Source organism: Pleurodeles waltl, chromosome 5 (genome assembly GCF_031143425.1).
Source record: "Pleurodeles waltl isolate 20211129_DDA chromosome 5, aPleWal1.hap1.20221129, whole genome shotgun sequence".
NCBI classification, from domain to species: domain Eukaryota; kingdom Metazoa; phylum Chordata; class Amphibia; order Caudata; family Salamandridae; genus Pleurodeles; species Pleurodeles waltl.
Genome location: NC_090444.1, coordinates 907,607,584 through 907,628,087, shown reverse-complemented (window position 1 = coordinate 907,628,087; position 20,504 = coordinate 907,607,584). Strand labels below are relative to the sequence as shown.

Genomic DNA, 20,504 nt, shown 5'->3' with positions numbered 1-20,504 from the left:
CTTCCCCCCTTAAAACAACAAGCAAAACAAAAACAAAAAAACTATCAGTTCAAAACAAAATCATTGAACTTAGAAGGCAATTTAACAATCCTATAGCTACATGTACACACAAGCTTAGAGGAAGCGTGGTTTCCTGTTTCCTCTCTGTGTAATCCTACTACATCGTGATTAATACAGGCTTCTGACCTTTCCCCTCCAATGTCTGCTGACTTTGTTGAAGTGTCATTCAAGAACAAACTACTTGAATTAGAATATCCTTCCTTTCCAGAGTAAGACTTCCTGGATATTTCTGCCTGTGAAGCAGAAATAGGAACAACAATATTTCTATTCCACCACCCTTTCCCTTCTAGTAGGGCCAATGCCTTTGGGACTCTGATTATCCTAACAGGCAAAGAAAATTTGGATTCTCCCTTAGAAACTCTCTGAGGTTTCTTAATCAACACCCAATCATGTAGATTTACCTCTGTATCGGTAACCCTATGTCTAACATCATAATTACTTTTCTGTACTAATTGCTTCTGTAGGACTTTGTGTTTTAAATCTTTCAATTCCACATCAGATTTATTGAGTTCGTCAACTAATGAGTCAGCTAACCAGGCTGGTACAAGATTCGATCAGGACTCCCTTCCTCTGAGAAGTGTGAAAGGAGAAATACCTGTAGTGGAATGCTGTGTGTTTGAATACGCCCAAATTTTCTCTTTAAGGAAGTCATGCACATTACGATTACTAGCCAAAGCTGTTTGAATCCCCTCCTTCAAAATGCGATTGGCTCGTTCTACCAAGCCATTAGAAGCTGGACTATATAAGGCAACTTGCGAGTGTTTAATATTAAATCTTTCCAAAAAACTTCCCATTTTCTTAGAAGTGAAATGCACTCCTCTGTCAGTGACAATTCCTGATGGAGCACCTTCCAACAAAAGAGGATCTTATAGGAAAGAAATCACAGCATCAGTATCAGCATCCTCCACAAACGAAAAATATATCCATTTTGGAAAGTAATCTATGGCAACAATTAGATATCTCATGTTCTTAGGCAACAAATGAAACGACCCTGAAAAATCCATTGCAATTCTTTCCCACGGCTTCTTTGGGAAAGAAACATGGTGTAATGGTTTAGTATTGCATTTCCAATGTTTATCAGACACAACACAATAGGGACATGTGTCAACAAAGTCAGCAACTTGTTTATCCAGATTAGGCCACCAATATTTTACTTTTAGTCTTTTGCAAGTTGAAGAAACACTCAGATGACCTTCACGTGCCCCTGTAATCAATCTTGGTCGTAGATCACTAGGTGGTACACAGACAGAACCTCTCATGCAGATACCATTCTCGCAAGACAATTCCATAGCTAACTGACTAGAAGCATTCCTCTCACCAGTATACTTCTTGTTTGGCCAACCATTTTTTATGTGATGCAAAACTTGCGACAACATAATATCATTTGACATGGCTAAATTCCAGTCCTCCTCCGTAAAGAAACCTCCAGAAGCAGAAACCAAATCCAATACTCCTACCACACACTCAGGGGGTTATTCTAACTTTGGAGGAGTGTTAATCCGTCCCAAAAGTGACGGTAAAGTGACGGATATACCACCAGCCGTATTACGAGTTCCATAGGATATAATGGACTCGTAATACGGCTGGTGGTAAATCCGTCACTTTTCCGTCACTTTTGGGACGGATTAACACCTCCTCCAAAGTTAGAATAACCCCCTCAGTGTCTTGGTCGTCACCAACATCAAATGTGCATGGTAATGGAAGACGCATTAGGCAATCCACTCTAACATTTTTCCCACCAGACATATACTTCACTTCAAGGTTATATTCCTGTAACTTCAAAAGAAGACACACAAGCCGGGCAGATGCTTTTCCTAAACTGTTACCGCCCAACAAAAATACTAAAAGCTTGTGATCGGTGTAAATCTCAAAAGGAGTTCCCCAAATATACGTTCTAAACTTTTGAACAGCCCAAACACAGGCTAAAGCATCCCTTTCAATTGTGCTATTATTGCTCTCAGCACTTGAAAGAGCTCTAGCTGTAAATGCAACCGTATTTTCTTGGCCATTCACCCACTGGCCAAAAACAGCTCCAAGCCCCTTAAGGCTGGCATCAAAAACGACTTTCCAGAGGGAATAAATTATTTCAGCGTCAGAGCAGACAATACAACTTGTTTTATGCGTTCAAAAGCATCAATAACCTGATCATCCCAAACAAACTAACTGCCTTTTTTTCAATAAAGATCTAAGAGGTTGTACCATTAAGGCAAACCCATTAACAAACCTTGAATAATATTCGCAAAGTCCAAGAAAGGAACGCAGCTCATCTTTGTTGGCAGGAGGAGGAGCCTTCTTTATAGCCTCCAGATTGCACATTTTAGGTTTAATGCCTTCAGCCGAGATGGAATGACCAAAATACTCTACACTTTCAACCATGAATCTGCACTTCACAGTCTTGATAGTCATGCCACAATTATGAAGAATGCTAAACACCTTATCAAGAATCTCTCTATGTTCACCTACTGTTTCCGTGTGTACTAAAATGTCATCCTGGAACGTACAGACATTTTTCAAATGACCGATAATAAATTCATCAGTTTCTGGAACACGCTTGCTGCTGAAGCCAGACCAAAACGTAATCGAACATACTTAAACGCTCCGAAAGGCGCAATAAATGTAGTCAAGTCTTAAGAACCTTCACTAAGTGGAATCTGGTGATATGCTGAATGCAAATCTATAGTCGAAAAAAACTTAGAGTTAGCTAAAGTGGTTATCAACTCCTGAATGTGTGGGAGTGGATGACAATCCACCAGGATATTTTTGTTGGGTGATCTCAAGTCAACACATAGCCTAAGATGTTCATTCTTTTTTTTTGTGATGACAATTGGAGAACCCCGTTCTGAAGAATTTGTAGGAGTAATTATACCATCCGAAACCAAATTATCAAGTAAAGCTTTCAATTGGTCCCTAATAGATAAAGGAACAGGTCTGACCTGACAAAACAGAACTCCCCTCCTCACTGAGTGGCCTGTCTCCAAGAATAATGGGATTGTCACGACCCGGACAAAGAACAATGCTCAATCGAGCCAAATCTTTCCAACCCACAATGTCCCTTTCTTTTAACCCCAACATAAACTTTAGTGACAATAGACCTTCCTAGAATTTCTAAGGTAATACAAAAGAACCCCAACAAATCAATGTCCAGATCCCCAAAAGCCTTGGGAGTGATGTCAGCATTTTCCAAAGACCTAGTTGCTGGCCAGAAATGAAAGATTCAGCCATAACCAGAATTTTTTTTAGAATCAATTAATACTTTGCAAGTTGGTCCCTTGAAGTGTCTTACACAATTACTCTTGTCATTACATTGTAAGTCTACTGTCAAGACCACATTAGACAATTTACTCAAGCAATCTGCCACACCGTCCACGTCTTGGGTATATATATTACTCATTTCCATTCTGGTCCCAGAGTTGAAACTATTGCCAGATTATCTACACACTGCTTGGAAATTACCTATTTTTTGACATTTCAAGCATTTTTTTTCCTAGAGCAGGACACGACTGGCTATTGCCTATGTGATTACGAGAACCACACCGGTAACATGTCTTTGTCAGCTGAGACTGCCCTTTCTTATGCCTAAAGGACCTCTCTTTGATGTAACATACTTCAGAATCAACAACAACTTGACTAACAGTAGCTTGTTCACTCTGCCCCCACACAACTCTGGATGTGATAATGGTTCTTTCAATAGCCTTCGCTAAATCAACAGCTTCATCCAAGGAAGGATTACGACACGCCAAAAGCCGTTCTTTAATTTTTTTGAATAGCCATGGAAAACAAACTGATCCCTTATATCAGTGGTCTCTAAACTTCTTAATACCGTGCCCCCCCAGTTGAAAAATAAAAGTCTATGGCCCCCCCCTCAGAATTTTTCACAAATATTTTATAAAGATGGCAATGTTTAAATATGTCTAGACCTATTTAAACATTGCAGTTAGGTACTGTTACCTTTTTAAAAATGCAATAACATGCTTTTGCTTAAAACAAAGGCCTGTAATCTCTATAATGCTTCTTTTGGCCAGAGTCTGGCACCCCCCCTGGGACTACTCGAGGCCCCACTATGGGCCCCCCCCAGTTTGAAGTCATCTGCCTTATATACACATCCACAATATTGCCAAAATCACACTTCGCAGCAAGCACACGCAACGTAGTCAAATAATCAGCAGACTCATGCGCTGACAGTTTGCACATTGCAAAATTAAACCTTTCCAGCAACACATTAGAATCACCCGAGTACTGTTTTCTGAACCTTTCCTTTCCCTCAATATATACATCCCAAACTATGTCTTCATTCAACGGTGATGGAATGACCGGTAAATTATTAAACACCAGCTGTCCTGCAACCCCAAGATGGTTGAAAAGAAGAGCTAATTTCCTGCCCAGAGAAAAATCATTAGCATCTATAGCAGTAAGATAATTCTCAAAGATTCTCAGCCATTCGCTCCATCTAATCTCTGGTTTTCCAGCTTTTTGTAGGAAAGGCGGAGGTTGTACCACCAATGATTTGAAGACATGTTTGACTTACAAATTGAAAATGGACAAATCAAAACATGTACCACAAATTGAATTGCATAAATCCACCCCCCGTAGGGAGCTATAATCAAAACATAAAGTCCAAGTCAATAAGAATACGTAAGTTAGAAAAAGAAAAGAAAAAAAAACCAATGTTGATGCTGGCAAAGACCTAAATGTTCACTTCCACATTTTTTTTTCATTCTTCTTTTCTTCCTACTTCGTCCTTCTTGTGTTTTTTTTTTTTTCTTCCACCACAGGTAAAACTCCGAGGAGCAGAACAATTAACTGGGCACAAATGTGGTATCCAAACGCGATGCACCACAAGCGTTCCAGCTGAATACACCGGAAAAAATTGAAAACAACAGAAATCGAGCACAAAGCTCGTCACGAGAAATATGACCAGTACGTCTCCTTCCTGTTTGAACTCTGCCGTGACACGCGTAGCAAGGCACCAGTAAGGCTTCTTCCAGCAGGTAACTCTTCAGTGACACACGTTGCTGGGCAACCGAAGGACGCGCTAAGTTCGGCAAACGTTTTGACGTCATACGCACTGCCAAACAACCATAGAGTCCTTAGTGACATACAACAAATGGCAGAGAGCGCGTTCAAGGTAACACGCACTGTTCTCGTGCCACCAAACGGCATCGTATGTGGCCTCAGCAACCGCAGCCTCGAGCTCGCCCCGAGAGTGCGCTCGGCAATCCAAGCGCTCGAGAGCAGACCCATGCCACAACGGCTATAGGTGACTTCCTCCTTTTTCGTTCCTCACCTCACACAGCAAAACAAATTAAACATCTGTCTCTCACGATGAAGGCTGACAGGTACAGCCCAAATTGTTGTTAAGGCTGCATGAAAGTTCTTCCAACACCTCCAGCGTTAATAGATCGAAATCCGTGGTGGTCGGTGGATCAGCTTGTGCGCCACTCCTGGTACCAAAAATGTAGGGGTTGAAAAAAAAAAAAAGAACAATATAGGTCCAAGAAAGAACTGCTATTCACACTCCTGTGTCGAATTATGCAGTATCTTTATTAACAGGATCCACAACAGCCAACAGCACCCTCCAGGTTCAGAGCCAGCCTCCAACTGACACTCCACCAGACTCTAGAACCCGAGGGCACTGATGACACACACAGAGCTTAAAGATCACAAAAGTAAACAGAAGAGGAAAGCAATAAAGAAGGACATAGCATATATGAAAAGAAGCACAACTGCAAACAGCATAAATAAAATAGGAAATACAATTGCGTATCATACCACATATTACAGGTACGCTGCGGCAACATGCCAAAACTGGTAAATTACACAAAATGTAAATGCAATAATATGAGAGAGCGTAGTTTAAATAATACATATATTAAAATGAAATGCTTCTATCAATGCTCAACGATGCTGCATAGAAAACGACAATAATAGCGATTTTGCTTAAACGTGCATTTGAATTATGACCATGATGTGTGTGGCCACCAACGTATACGCGAACTAATAACTCATAATAATATTCATGCTATGGTTAATCAAGTTTATATTAACGTTTACGATATTGCATTTATATTAAAAATCTTATAGGCCTTAAGTTAGCGTGAGCTGTGTTTTTTTTTTGCTGCCTAGCTCTCATATTAAAAGCATTTTTCTGTTTTTCAGTGTGCTGGCTCGCAAAGGGCCATGACCCTGCAAAATGTACTTTTCTTCAATTTGGAAGATGAATGTATCTTTATAAATCCGTTCTCAACCGCCTATTTGGTGCCTTAGTTAAAGTTTTGAATACAAAGTTGAAACAAATGTAGATTAATATAATGTACAAGGACGTTTAAACCATGGACAATGGAACTACTGACCCGAGAAGACGTGCCAAGGTTTGAAGTAACTTCCGGATGTGCCACCTCCGAAGACGTCAATTATGAAGACCAATCAAAATGTTATGAATTAATGTGGGGTGACAATTAGAATTACCTAATGCTTAATTTGATAGGTTAAAGATAGTGGGGTATAGTAAATGTCCAATGAAATCTTGGGGGAAGGTATTACGAAAAAGGGATGAAAACCCATGTCACAGAAGGGTCGGGGACTAGGTAGGGAATGCTATTGATTTTATCCAGAAACTCTGTCACTCTGTTTGGTGACTTTGAGATTTATTAAAACCATCTTCACCCATAGAATGCCCATTACGCTTCTCCTCCTTATGAGGGAAGTGTCCCCTGTCATTTAGTCGAGTTTAGACTGTTGGCATTTTGACTGATGTCCTGAAGACGAAGACTGATCCTGTGTGGTGACCTAATCTTTGGAAGGTAATTATGACAATGCAATTTGTAATCTGTCTGTTTGCTTTTCCTTTCTAGGTACCAACTGCTTATTTTGATAGAGACCATAGCTAGATGTTTTCCAAATTGGTGTTCTAAATTCTTTTGCATGAAGCCCAACATGCTGATGCTAATTAGTGGTTAGGACAGGAGTTCACTTCGACTGACGCAAATAGACAAAATGACTGACGTTATGCTATGCTGAACTAACACGTATATGACATTTGCTGTATTCTGATCTATGTTTACGCCGTGTTATGTATTGATGTTTGTGATTCTTGCATTTATGAAATCTTATCACAGTTGCCATATCGGGACTATACTGTTATGCTTCTTGGTATTGAGATTAACTCTTTTGCTCGTAGATTGTAACCAATAGGGAATAAAATACATAAAATTCTATAAAAGGTGTGGTTATTCATGGCTGAAAGGTCATGGTTGCGTCGACAATTTGATTAATGTCTTTAACCAAAGTAAAGTGCATTGTGGTGTTAAATATTGATGACATTATTGATATATTGCTTGACATATTGATCAGTTATCTCGTCCTACGGTGTCTCTCTACTGGGGCACAAGATTCATTGGCCTAAAACGAGTCCTAATGTGTAATAAATTAACATAAAAGGACTCATTATCAGTTCTGGTAGCAGAGCAACGGTTTAGGCCCTTGGGGGCCCTAGGACGGAGAATCATTGTTTAATTTGTTTTTCTGTGATAATGCAAATTGGAGGTATGATGGGTTTCCTACGTTCACCATGACTTTCCCGGGATCTCGGAGCCTACCTAAGTGAGTTGGGAATGTTATTGGCGCCATAATGTGTGTGGTTTAGGGTTTTTGCGCTTGCTTAGCTTATGCCTTTTTGCAGGTGATTGTGAAATTTGTGAGTATTTAGGTCAAGTAAATGTTGTTTTAGTAGGAGTGGGCGTACTCCGCAGTATGAGAGTAGGGAAGTCGGCGTACTTCATATGAGTGTGGCGCTTGGTGCTCAAAATTATCCATGTGGTTTGTTGTTTATGTACGGACCTGTCGTGGTCTAAGACTCCGGAGTATGTTGACAAGTGTGGGAGACACTTGGGTTTATGTTGTAATCTGTGTGGTTTAATAGGTCAATCGGGCGTGGTTGACAAGTCAAGTTTGAGTCGAAATGTATGTGTGAAACCTTCGATGGAGATTTGGCAAATTCTAAAGTGCACTAGGATGAGCCATTGACAATTCGAGAGTAGAATTTGCGGGTCGAATTCTGCTTGCGTATGCGGGAGCTGTTAAGGAGAAAGTAGCGGCTGAGGCTTCAAGTGAAATCTCTGTAAAGTTCTGAAGCGAATGTGTTACCCTTCCGGTAGCAAACTGGCAGATTTGCGTTGTAATTTAGGGTGCTCGCAATAATTTGCATTAATATTGTGTGGATTCAGTGAGGAGCGGACGAGCCGCAAGACTTTGTCAGCTGCAGTATGTGTGAGTGTGACGTCAGTGGTGCCGCGCTGAGATAGGTCAGTTGTCGAGAAGGGTCGCGCACGGATTGGCTGCCGTCCGTGAGAGGCAATAGGTTGAGAAAGGAGGGTGAAGAGTGTCCTAGGAACTAGGGGCCATATGTACGAAAGCTTTTTCCCATAGACACAGAATGGGTAAAATCCTTTCGTACATCTGGCCCTAAGTCACTTCTGATTAAAATACAAATAAGAGAAAATTGCAAAATGAATTTTGTCAAGGCATTTAAGAGCGCTCTGAAAGGAGATGCATATATTGTAGCAACTAATAGGGAGCCTACACCACCAAAGGGTACTCCAGCTTATATAGTTATGGAAGAGAAAGGTGTCGCGCCTTGCTTATGGATGAAACAGTGGCGCAAACTGACAGAAAAGGAGGGATGTTTAGCATTCCCAGAACATGGGACGTTCAATACGAGGGTGCTAGAGAATTTGAGGGGGATGTTAAGCGTAAAGAAACCACCTCCGAGGCCAGCTCAGTATGAAGCTTTAGCGGTTTGAGATCTAATGGCTCTTAAACAAAGGCAAGAAAAGTTTCAGAGAAGACTGAAAAGGGCAGGAAAATCCTATGCCGAGGCTTGATGGGATAACGACAGTAAAATGTGGAGAAGGGGAATTGTTGATGGACTAAAATTGTTCCCAGGAATAGCACAGGGAAAGAAAGTCTCCTGTAAAACAGATAAAGATGCGAACAATTCTAAAGAGAATAAAATACCTTGGGAAGAGGAAGATGATTCAGATAATGAGGAATCCATGGACAGATTATTACATGATCGCCCGCCACCCTATGCGGTGAGCGATGGCGCTCCAAGCACTAGCATGGATCCTGGGAACCAGACACAGGAGAAGGTAGTTGCTGATACAGTACAGACTAATGATACGGCTTTGATACAGAATGGTGTCAGTGTACCCACTGCACCAGACATACTGATACAGTTGCAACCTCCACCGCAGATACAGAGAATCTACCCAGACGTTCCAGCACTTGAGACTACTACAAATCTGATAGTGCCGCCAGACCAGATATATACAAAATCAAAGTTATTGCAAATTGAGTCAACTCCAAAATTGCTGTCCCAGCCGCAGCCACAACTGATACCAGGGTACAACCCAGTAGCTGGTCCGGCATTAGTGCCTGTCCCGGGTACTTTGGAACAGACCTATGGAGTTACTGCTCCGCGGAGTCTGGGACCAGGTCAGACACCTGCCGCTATATCGTTGCCAATTACTGTTGGTCCACCAGTGCCATTGCATGCTCAAGGCAAAACTGGCGTATGTGATCAAGGAGTAATGACCCAATATGTGATAAGAGGAGGGTCTATAGGAACTCCCCAGATAATGGCCCCAGGAGAACAAGCAGTTGAAAATCTGAGGTCTTTAATATACCTTAGCCCAGTGGGAGCACCCATAGAAGCAATGCGTCAAGCAGGGCTAGGGGTTTTAACTCCACAGACAATGAATACGAACACCTCACAGGCGCTGATGATACATGCAGGGAACATCTCACTGCAGGGTATCACGGTCCAACAGCTAAACGAATGGCTAGAAAAGACTTATACTTCACAAAAGGCTGCAGTGACTACAGTCGAACCAGGAAAGGAAAGGCAAGATGAGTACTTAAACTTTGTAAGGTTAGGGGCAGAAGCTGCTGAATTAGACGAAGGTACGATGGGAGTAAATAGATTGGAGTCATACATGGAAGCAGAATTAAGATTCCTGTGCCCCAAGATTACCAAAGAAGTAGGCAAGGTGCATCAGAGATTAGCGAACCTGGCAGATAAATACAATATTGATATCGGAAACACTAAACATCTGAAAAGAAGTTACAGATTAGATTTTGACTCTAAAGATTTTGAGCACATGAGGTCTGAGGGAATGAAGGCACATTTGAAAGAATTGTTGCAAAGTGCGCAAATTTGGGGTGCACTGGAAAAATGGGAAGGCAGATGGGAAAAGAAAAGAGATAAGGAAAAGGGTGACAGTCTAGGGTCAAATCAAGCCAAGGCCTCACCCGATGTGGAATCAGTAAAAATTTTACGCATGAGAGAAACAGCTGGTGGTGTCTTAGTTCATGTACCGTGGTCCAGAGGAGACATCCTATCTTTTACTAATGATTATCCTAGATTGAGGGAGAAACCGATCAGGTGGTACCAACAGGCAGACAGGTTTGTGAAACTTGCAAAGTGTCTTTGGGAAGACTTGAATACCTTGTTTGAGATCATTGTTCCGCCTGACTTGTGGCTCAAGTGTAAAAGTGGGGTAGATTGGCCAAGGAAGGAGCCAGCGAGGGATAAGGTGACCGGGGCACCTTCTGAAGAGGTGATGAAGTACTATCATAAGGTGATTGAGTTTTTGAAACAAAAGGTGTCGCCGAAGGTGACTGATTGGCAAAAGATTGACCTCTCAAGAGGTTAAGGAATCAATACATGCTTACTATGAGAGATTGCTAAAGGCATTCAAACACTACAGTGGTACTGAGACTATTGAACCGAAGGACATGAACCATCTCATGTTTAGATTCGTCAAAAGGCTGAGACCAGAAGTTAGCCAGATGATTAAGAATCATTTGATTTGTTGGCAAGCGAAGCCGATTGATGAAGTGTGCGAAATACTGTAGTGATGAGATTGAGCTGAAGCAGAAAAAGCTGAAAGAGAAAGTGATGGTGATGCAGATAAGGGCTGCACAGGCAGGAATACAGGGAAATGAAGTCCAACAGATGATACAGCAGCAACTGCAAATGAATGGTGAGTTTCAGGCGCAGCTGAGAGGTCGAGGCCGAGGGTTTATGAATCGCGGGCCGGACTTGAATACCGTTGTGGTTCAAAATGATGTACAAGGGGTGAAAAAGATGTCACCATGTCACGCGTGCGGGTGCGTGGGGCATTGGAAACGGGAATGCCCGAATGTGGTGCAGGATGGTGTTGTTCAGCAAAGCACTAATGTCGGTACATTGCAAAATGTAAGAGGACAAAAAATGAGACATCAAAACCCAAATTTTCAGAACAACCTGGTACAAATGCAAGGGGTACAGCCCATGCAGCAAATGCAAATGGCACGTTTTCAGCCAGCGCAAATGCAACAAGTACAACAGCAGGTTCCCATGGTACCTAGACAGCAAATGCAATTACCAATGGCTCCGATGGGACAGCAACAGGTGATGGTTCCTCAACAGGTCACAGGTCAGGTAATGAGTCAAAATAATACAGTACAGCAATTCCCATTACGAGATGAAAATGGCATGAATGGAGAATGGTCAGATGACAGCTCAGATAGCGAAGAATGTAGGCTTGCAGCGTCCCTAGAGGTAGATCAGAGGGGTCCCTATGTAGAAGGGAAGGTAATGGGTTACAAAGTTTCATTCTTGGTCGATACTGGAGCTACAAGCTCTACAGTCAGAAGTGCGGAGGTCCCAAAACTACCACTTTCGGGACGTACCATAAGGGTGGTTGGAGTAGCAAATCAGTATCTGACAAACCCGATTATAGATCCAGTACAGGTTGAGATCGGCAACTTCCAGGGGCTACATAGGTTCGTATTCTGTGATTCAAACCCATTATCCTTACTGGGAAGGGACTTACTGTGCAAGACAAAATCTTCGATTACCTGTTCCAATGACGGAATCGAAGTACAGACAAATAGTGACGATGAAGGAGACGAAGGTCAGTTTTCAGAGGAAGAGACGGGGACAACAAATGAGGATTATCCTTTAATTACCTTGTTCCCAATGCTTGCAATGATTTATCTACCTGTCGAGTTACAGGGAACTGTGACAGAGAAAGTGTGGGATCTGACAGGAAAGGAAGTGGGACTAATAAAAGGCGTGGAACCAGTTGAAGTACAAGTAAAGCCAAATGCAGTGTTTCCCCAGGTGCCACAATATCATATGGCACAAGATGTTCTTATTGAAGTGTCACAAATAATTGCAGATTTCCTGAGACAGGGAGTCCTGAAGGAAGTTTTGAGCAGTCCATGTAATTCTCCAATGATGGGTTTGAAAAAGCTCTGTGGAAAAGTTCGAATTGTGCAGGACTTGAGAAAAATAAATGAGATTGTGGTCAAATGTTGCCCTATAGTGCCCAATCCAGCAGTGATCATGTTTCAGGTTCCGTGTGATGCTGAATGGTTCACCGTTATAGATTTGTCACAAGCATTCTTTTCGATACCTCTTCATGAGGACAGCCAATTTTTGTTCAGCTTAAATTCCTGGATAAAGTGTACAGTTGGTGCAGAATTCCACAAGGGTTTTCTGAATCACCGTCCATCTTTAACCAGATATTGAAAAAGGATTTGGAATCCTTAGTACTGCCTTTTAACTCGACTCTAGTGCAGTTCATCAATGATTTGCTGATTGGATCCAAAACAAGGGATAACTGTATATATGATACCATTGCCCTGATGAATCATTTGGGAAAGAACGGACACAAGGTGTCACCTAAGAAGCTTCAATACTGTCAGAAAGAGGTGAAATATCTAGGGCATCTAATCGAAAAAGGGTCCAGGAGAATATCAAAAGAAAGGATAACAGCCATTTTGCAAATGAACCCTCCAACGACAAAAAGGGATGTCAGGATGTTTCTGGGAATGGTGGGCTACTGTCGCCAGTGGATACCCAACTTTTCGATCATCACGAAACCTTTAATAAGACTGACAGGCAAAGAGATCAAGGATGAGCCATATACCATAGCTTTGTCCAAAGAAGAGCTTGAGTCATTTATGGAATTGAGAGAATGCATGTGCAGGGCACCAGCGTTAGGCATGCCTGATTATACGAAGCCTTTTTTACTGTTTTGTCATGAACGTGATGCTTGTTCTTTGTCTGTCTTGACACAGGTCCATGGAGGTGCAAATCGCCCTGTAGCATATTTTTCAGCTACCTTGGACCACGTCTCAGCAGCCTTACCGGGTTGTTTGCGCGCAGTTGCAGCAGTTGGTCAGAGCCTTACGCAGTGTGAAGGCATAGTCATGGGATATCCCCTAACAGTAATGGTTCCACATTCAGTTGAAATTTTGTTGACTCAAACCAAAACTCAGCACATGACAAATGCTCGTCTCACTAAATATGAGACAATCATACTGGGGTCACTGAATGTCTCGCTAAAACGATGTACTGTATTGAACCCGGCAACTTTACTTCCTGTTGAGAATACTGAAATTAACAATGAGGAAGAATTCGAACATGACTGTCTTGAGGTAACAGAATTGTGTACTAAACCTCAACCAGATATTCAGGACACACAGCTAAAAGAAAATGACTGTATCATGTTTGTCGATGGGTCCTGTTTAAGAGATTCTGTTGGAACACTGAGAGCTGGTTATGCGGTATGTACCATAGCTGGTATCATTGAAGCCTTCTGGCTTGAGAAAGTGTTTTCCGCAAAAGTGGCAGAATGAATTGCCCTTACCAAGGCATGCCACGCAGCTGTGAATCTGAGAGTCACTATCTATACTGACAGCAGATATGGATTCGGGATGTACATGATTTCGGCCAACTATGGTCACAGAGAGGTTTCATGACCTCTTCTGGCTCGCCTTTGAAAAATGGTGAACAAATAAAGGATTTGTTACATACAGTTCAGTTACCTCTTGAAATTGCCGTGGTGAAATGCAATGCTCATGTTAAGTCGCAAGACTTTGTGTCCATGGGAAACGTCATGGAGATCAAGTCACAAGGTTTTGCGCACTGAACTGTATATCGTTCAAGGAACAGTGGGAATTGTTACCGCAAACTGAAAATGACACGTTTGAACCTTGCATTAAGGGTGGTCAATACCCTAGATGAGTTAAAAACATTACAAGGTCGTGCTAGCAAAGAGGAAAAACGTCCCTGGCAAAGAATGCCATGTGTACAGAGGGCTGATGATTTGTGGGTCTCAGAGGAAGGAAAAAAATTTTGCCAAACAGTCTTCTGTCTCAGTTTGCCAGGCTATACCATGGACAGGCTCACTTTTGGAGGGATGCAATGATCAGGTCATTTAAAATAGACTGGTTCAACCCAAAATTCAGACATGCTGCCGGGGTTATCTGTCACAGGTGCATCATCTGTCAAAAGATGAATGCTGGGAAAGGGACAGTGGTAACTTTGAGCCACACTGGGAGAGCTGGTGGTCCGTTCAGCAAAATGCAAATGGACTTCATTGAAATGCCTGTTTGTGGAGAATTGAAGTACGTGTTGGTGATTGTGTGTGTTTTCAGTCACTGGATTGAAGCCTACAGCACTCGTAGAAATGATAGTCTCACAGTTGCAAAGCTGCTGCTTAGGGAACTAATACCAAGGTTCGGGTTTCCGGTCTCTATAGAGTCAGATAGGGGAAGACACTTTGACAATGAGGTGATTAAACTCCTGTGTGCCGCACTAGACATCGAACAAAAGCTGCATTGTAGCTACCGCCCTGAAGCATCGGGACTAGTAGAGCAAATGAATGGTACCCTGAAATCAAGAATGGCAAAGATGTGCGCAGCTACGAATATGAAATGGCCAGATGCATTACCCTTAGTGCTGATGTCAATGAGGAACACCCCTGATAAGAAAACAGGACTGTCCCCCCATGAGATCCTCATGGGCAGAGCTAGGAGGTTGCCAACAGTACCTGCGAATGCTCTAGTGAATATCACAGATGATATGGTGTTGGACTACTGCAAAGGTTTGGCTGATGTGATTCGCTCTTTCTCTCACCAGGTAGAGGCTAACACATTGCCACCGATTTGGGATCCAGGTCATACCCTACAAGCCGGTGACTGGGTGGTTGTCAAGAAGCACGTGAGAAAGTCGTGTTTGGAGCCACGTTGGAAAGGGCAGTATCAAGTAATATTGCCAACAACCACTGCCGTGAAATGTGCAGGTGTTCCAAACTGGATACATGCCAGTCACACAAAAAAGGTAACGTGTCCTGTTGAAGAGGCACTTGAAGTTTCCAGCACAACAGCTCCAGGAAGAGAAGTCTCAGGGCCAGAAAACAGTCAAGAAGGAACTGAGACTGCCGGAGGGCCCACCGAGAACAGCCTCATCCCTCAAACAGTGAATACGTTCGAGAGAGGTGACAGAGTGCCTATCTCAGTAGAGGCAGCAGGAGAATTAAATCAAGGAGAGGTTCTCCCAGAAGTAGATAGATACGGGTTAGAACTTGAACACGGTACAGATCCAGAAGAAGAAGGAGAAATAGTAGAAAGAGATCGGAGTGTGCCAGAGTCTCCTGAGCCAGCTGCAGGTCCATCAAGTGAAAACACCATATCACAAGAGGAGGGTGCTATCCGGCGTCCTGAAAAGACACATCGAAAGAAGACACATAAGGGTGATAACTGGCCAGAGAAACCACTCTTAAGAATAAGAAACATAACAAATGAAACTATAACAGAGGAGACCGATACATCTCGAGCGGAAGACCTAAGTGAAGGAGAACAGCAAGGTGAACGAAGGCTGAAAAGAAAAAGAGTTGCAAACAGAAGATATACAGGTCCTGAATGGGCATATGCTACAACGTCTGAATGGCAACAAGAATTTCTAGCATTCTGTTTTGACCGAGAAGTACCAGGCCAGTACTACGGTACCTGAACTAATCCAAAGGAGAGACCTGGTTAAAATTGAAACTCTGAAAACTGATAAAAGAGACTTTATAAATTACCGAATGTGACATTAAAACCGGATTGACTTCGAGAAACCTGATGGTGACAAGCTGCTAATCTGATTCGACAAAATTAGTCCTGGAGCGAGTGAAGAAGCTGTAAATACACGCAAAGAGCCAGAGAAAATGTTAAATCATCCTCAAGTTGATTGTTAATTTACTATCTGATTCTATACAGACATGGCTTATAATAGAGGCAGTAACAAGGGAAGTAAGGTGTGTGGTTGGCTAGGTCTTATAATAGGTATTGTGTGTGCAATAATAATTGTGGGAGTGATTGTGGGAATGCCATGGATAGAGAACGAGACTATTAACGCTACTTCAAAACCTGAAACTACAACACTAACACAGCGGGAAAGATTTGAGCAGGATGCAAGACATTTGCATGAGGGAACTAATTAAAAAGGGGAACTTTCTACTAATGTCTTCTATCGCTTGCTAAATGAGTATGTGGAGACCATGGATGCAAAAGACTGTTATGTGTGCACTAAGATTCCTTCATCTGTGCAAGAAGGGGTTACTTATCATAGCCTTCCTTTAACATACGGGATTAGCTATAGTTTGCTACTAACCAGATTCTATAATCAACAGCATGTACAATACTTTTACTCAAATCTGGATGTTGTGTTTTCCTTTGTGCCTGTGATTGACTTCCTGAACAAACTAGCTAAGGAACATGATATAGAAATAGTTAGAGGATTCTTTGAGTCGACACTTACATTTGGAACCGCTTATGCACATCGCAATAATTTGACTTGCTTGCTAACACCTGTGGAGAAAAGCTTTTTAGATCATACTGATGATAGACGCAAAGCATTGAAAGAAAGATTAGAAAAAGGATTAGAAAAACGCACATATGCAAATGATTATGCTTACACTGCAATTAAAACACAAGGCAAGCTAGCTATAGATGCATTACATGTAGGTAGGCTTTGTATATATAGGCCAAAATCCGAACAGGACAATTTGTTTGTGGGAACGAGTGAATGCAGACATGTGTTTTTGTTTCAGAGTAAGTGGACATTTATGTCGAATGGACAGGATCCAGCGATCCCTGGGATCTATTACATCTGTGGGCTTAATGCTTATTACCGTCTCCCTAAGGGATGGTATGGGACATGTTATTTGGGAATAGTTTTCCCAAAGATTTACCAGATTGATGACTTAAATACCTAAAACGTCTGAATTACAACATGCTAGACAAAAACGAGAATCAGTGGCTGCTGTCATTGGTGACATATTTGGAGCTATAATCCCTTCAGTGGGGGTTATCTTGAATTCTATAATGATTCAAAAGTTGTCTACTATCGTGGATAACATGTTGACAAATTTCACAGGGGCTATACTCCTGATGGATACTGAACTTGCTGCAGAAAGAGCTATGACTCTTCAATATCGGCTTGCTTTAGACATTCTTTTAGCAAAGAGTGGAGGGGTCTGCAAGATGCTCAACGAGCGTCATTGTTGCTCGTTCATTCCGGATAATAGTAAAAAGATTAGAGGTATGCTTACTAACCTAACTAGAAATATTGTGGATTTGAAGGATTTGAAGGAACCTGGTGTGTGGGAGAAATTTGGAAAAGGAATTGCCAGGGTAGGGAGCTGGTTCACCAACATTTGGAATGGGTTGCTTGCAAAAATACTAATGGGTCTATTAATTGTTCTAGCCTGTCTATTGGGATTATGGGATTATGCAAAATCAATGATAAAATCAAGAGAAATTGGACTAAAAGAACCAGAAGAAATGAAGAAAGTGAAAGAGAGAAAATGTTCAATGAAATTTGGGAAATTTCACATAAAGGGCAAGATGTTGAAATGCGCATTATGCGCAAAGTGAAAAATTGAAAATGAAAGGTCAAAGGGAAAGGTTGTGTGATGACGAGCGTCATCAGAGGAGGGACTGAGAGAGCGTAGTTTAAATAATACATATATTAAAATGAAATGCTTATATCAATGCTCAAAGATGCTGCATAGAAAACAACAATAATAGCGATTTTGCTTAAACGTGCATTTGAATTATGACCATGATGTGTGTGGCCACCAATGTATACGCAAACTAATGACTCATAATAATGAATACAATTATTCATGCTATGGTTAATCAAGTTTATATTAACGTTTACGATATTGCATTTATATTGAAAATCTTCTAAGCCTTAAGTTAGCCTGAGCTGTGGTTTTTTTTGCTGCCTAGCTCTCATATTAAAAGCATTTTTCTGTTTTTCAGTGTGCTGACTCGCAAAAGGCCATGACCCTGCAAAATGTACTTTTCTTCAATTTGAAAGATGAATGTATCTTTATAAATCCGTTCTCAACCGCCTATTTGGTGCCTTAGTTAAAGTTTTGAATACAAAGTTGAAACAAATGTAGATTAATATAATGTACAAGGACGTTTAAACCATGGACAATGGAACTGCTGACCCGAGAAGACGTGCCAAGGTATGAAGTAACCCCTGGATGTGCCACCTCCGAATACGTCAATTATGAAGACCAATCAAAATGTTATGAATTAATGTGGGGTGACAATTAGAATTACCTAATGCTTAATTTGATAGGTTAAAGATAGTGGGGTATAGTAAATGTCCAATGAAATCTTGGGGGAAGGTAGTACGAAAAAGGGATAAAAACCCATGTCACAAAAGGGTCGGGACTAGGTAGGGAATTCTATTGATTTTATCCAGAAACTCTGTCACTCTGTTTGGCGACTTTGAGATTTATTAAAACCATCTTCACCCATAGAATGCCCATTACGCTTCTCCTCCTTATGAGGGAAGTGTCCCCTGTCTTTTAGTCGAGTTTAGACTGATGGCATTTTGACTGATGTCCTGAAGACAAAGACTGACCCTGTGTGCTGACCTAATCTTTGGAGGGTAATTATGACAATGCAATCTGTAATTTGTCTGTTTGCTTTTCCTTTCTAGGTACCAACTGCTTATTTTGATAGAGACCATAGCTAGATGTTTTCCAAATTGGTGTTCTAAATTCTTGTGCATGAAGCCCAACATGCTGATGCTAATTAGGGGTTAGGACAGGAGTTCACTTTGACTGACGCAAATAGACAAATGACTGACGTTATGCTATGCTGAACTAACACATATATGACATTTGCTGTATTCTGATCTATGTTTACGCCGTGTTATGTATTGATGTTTGTGATTCTTACATTAATGAAATCTTATCACAGTTGCCATATTGTGACTATACTGTTATGCTTCTTGGTATTGAGATTAACTCTTTTGCTCGTAGATTGTAACCAATAGGGAATAAAATACATAAAATTCTATTAAAGGTGTGGGTATTCATGGCTGAAAGGTCACGGTTGCGTCGACAATTTGATTAATGTCTTTAACCAAAGTAAAGTGCATTGTGGTGTTAAATATTGATTACATTATTGATATATTGCTTGACATATTGATCAGTTATCTCGTCCTACGGTGTCTCTCCACTGGGTCACAAGATTCATTGGCCTAAAACGAGTCGTAATGTGTAATAAATTAACATAAAAGGCCACGTTATCAATATAAAACTTTTCACAATAAACAAAACTCAACCTATATACAATGGTACAGTACTGTATAGCGCTCTGACGCAGAGCCCGCGTTATATAAAATCACAAAAACAAAATAAGTAAATATAATACGCCATTACACTTAGTTGACTATTGGTTAACAGTGAAAAGGAAGACTTCTACTAGTTCAGCAGTTACATTACCCCCTTGGGCTCGTGCATGACTTTCCTTTTAAGTCATGATACAAACGTGCCAGCACTCCTGAATCAGGCAGAGCTCTTCAGTCTTACCTTTGAAAAAAGGCTTTAGGCACTCAGATAGCCTCTGCATTTTCATCTACCATAGTGAAGGCTGAACGGTACATTCGGAAAAGTAACCCGCACTGATAGACAAGTTAAAGGGACTCAGCTAAAAGGAAAGTAAACCGTTGCTGCTTCCGAACTCCTGCGATTGGAGAGAAAAAAAATGAACCGCCCCGGAAGACTGCCACTGCTGACCCAGAAGTGCTCGATGTGGAGGGAAAGGTCCCTTACGTCCGTGTGATGACAGCGTATAGCTCCCATGACAGGAAGATTCCATCTGCGTCCCTAGCAACAAGGCGCATCACGTGACATGCACGTCGGGCCCTTGACGACTTTTAAGCACTCTCTCCCTGTGTTCCTCCGGTGGGATTTCGGTTTGAGTGACTGTTAGGGAACTTGGGGTTCTGAGAACTCTGGCGAGTTCTACTCGATTCTCTCTGACGGTTTAGTGCTGTGAGGCAAGCAGGAAAGGATTTTGGCAGAGCGTGATCACGTGGGAAGAGGGGAATTACAAAAATAAAGAGGGGAGGAGGAGACCCTAAACTTCTGGCAAAGAGCCGAGTTATCAAAGGATGTAAATCAGGCAACAAATGCCATGATAAAATATGATAAGAACTTTAAAATGAAAAAAAAAATATTGTCAGCGTTTATCTGTCTCAAGTGAATATGATGTTGGAGAAGCATAATTTTAGCCTCTACCCAGGGGTGTAGGAGACT

The 20,504-nt window shown here is 41.6% G+C and overlaps 1 protein-coding gene across 1 annotated transcript in view; it reads right to left on the bottom strand.

Annotated features, from left to right (window-relative positions):
• ENTPD6 (ectonucleoside triphosphate diphosphohydrolase 6) overlaps positions 1-19,952 on the bottom strand; it is a 296,348-nt gene extending 276,396 nt beyond the window's left edge. Inside the window, exon 1 of the mRNA XM_069235036.1 lies at positions 19,776-19,952. The gene's annotated coding sequence lies outside the window, so the exon portion shown is untranslated. The remainder of the gene's footprint in view (positions 1-19,775) is intronic.
• Between the last annotated feature and the right edge of the window lie 552 nt (positions 19,953-20,504).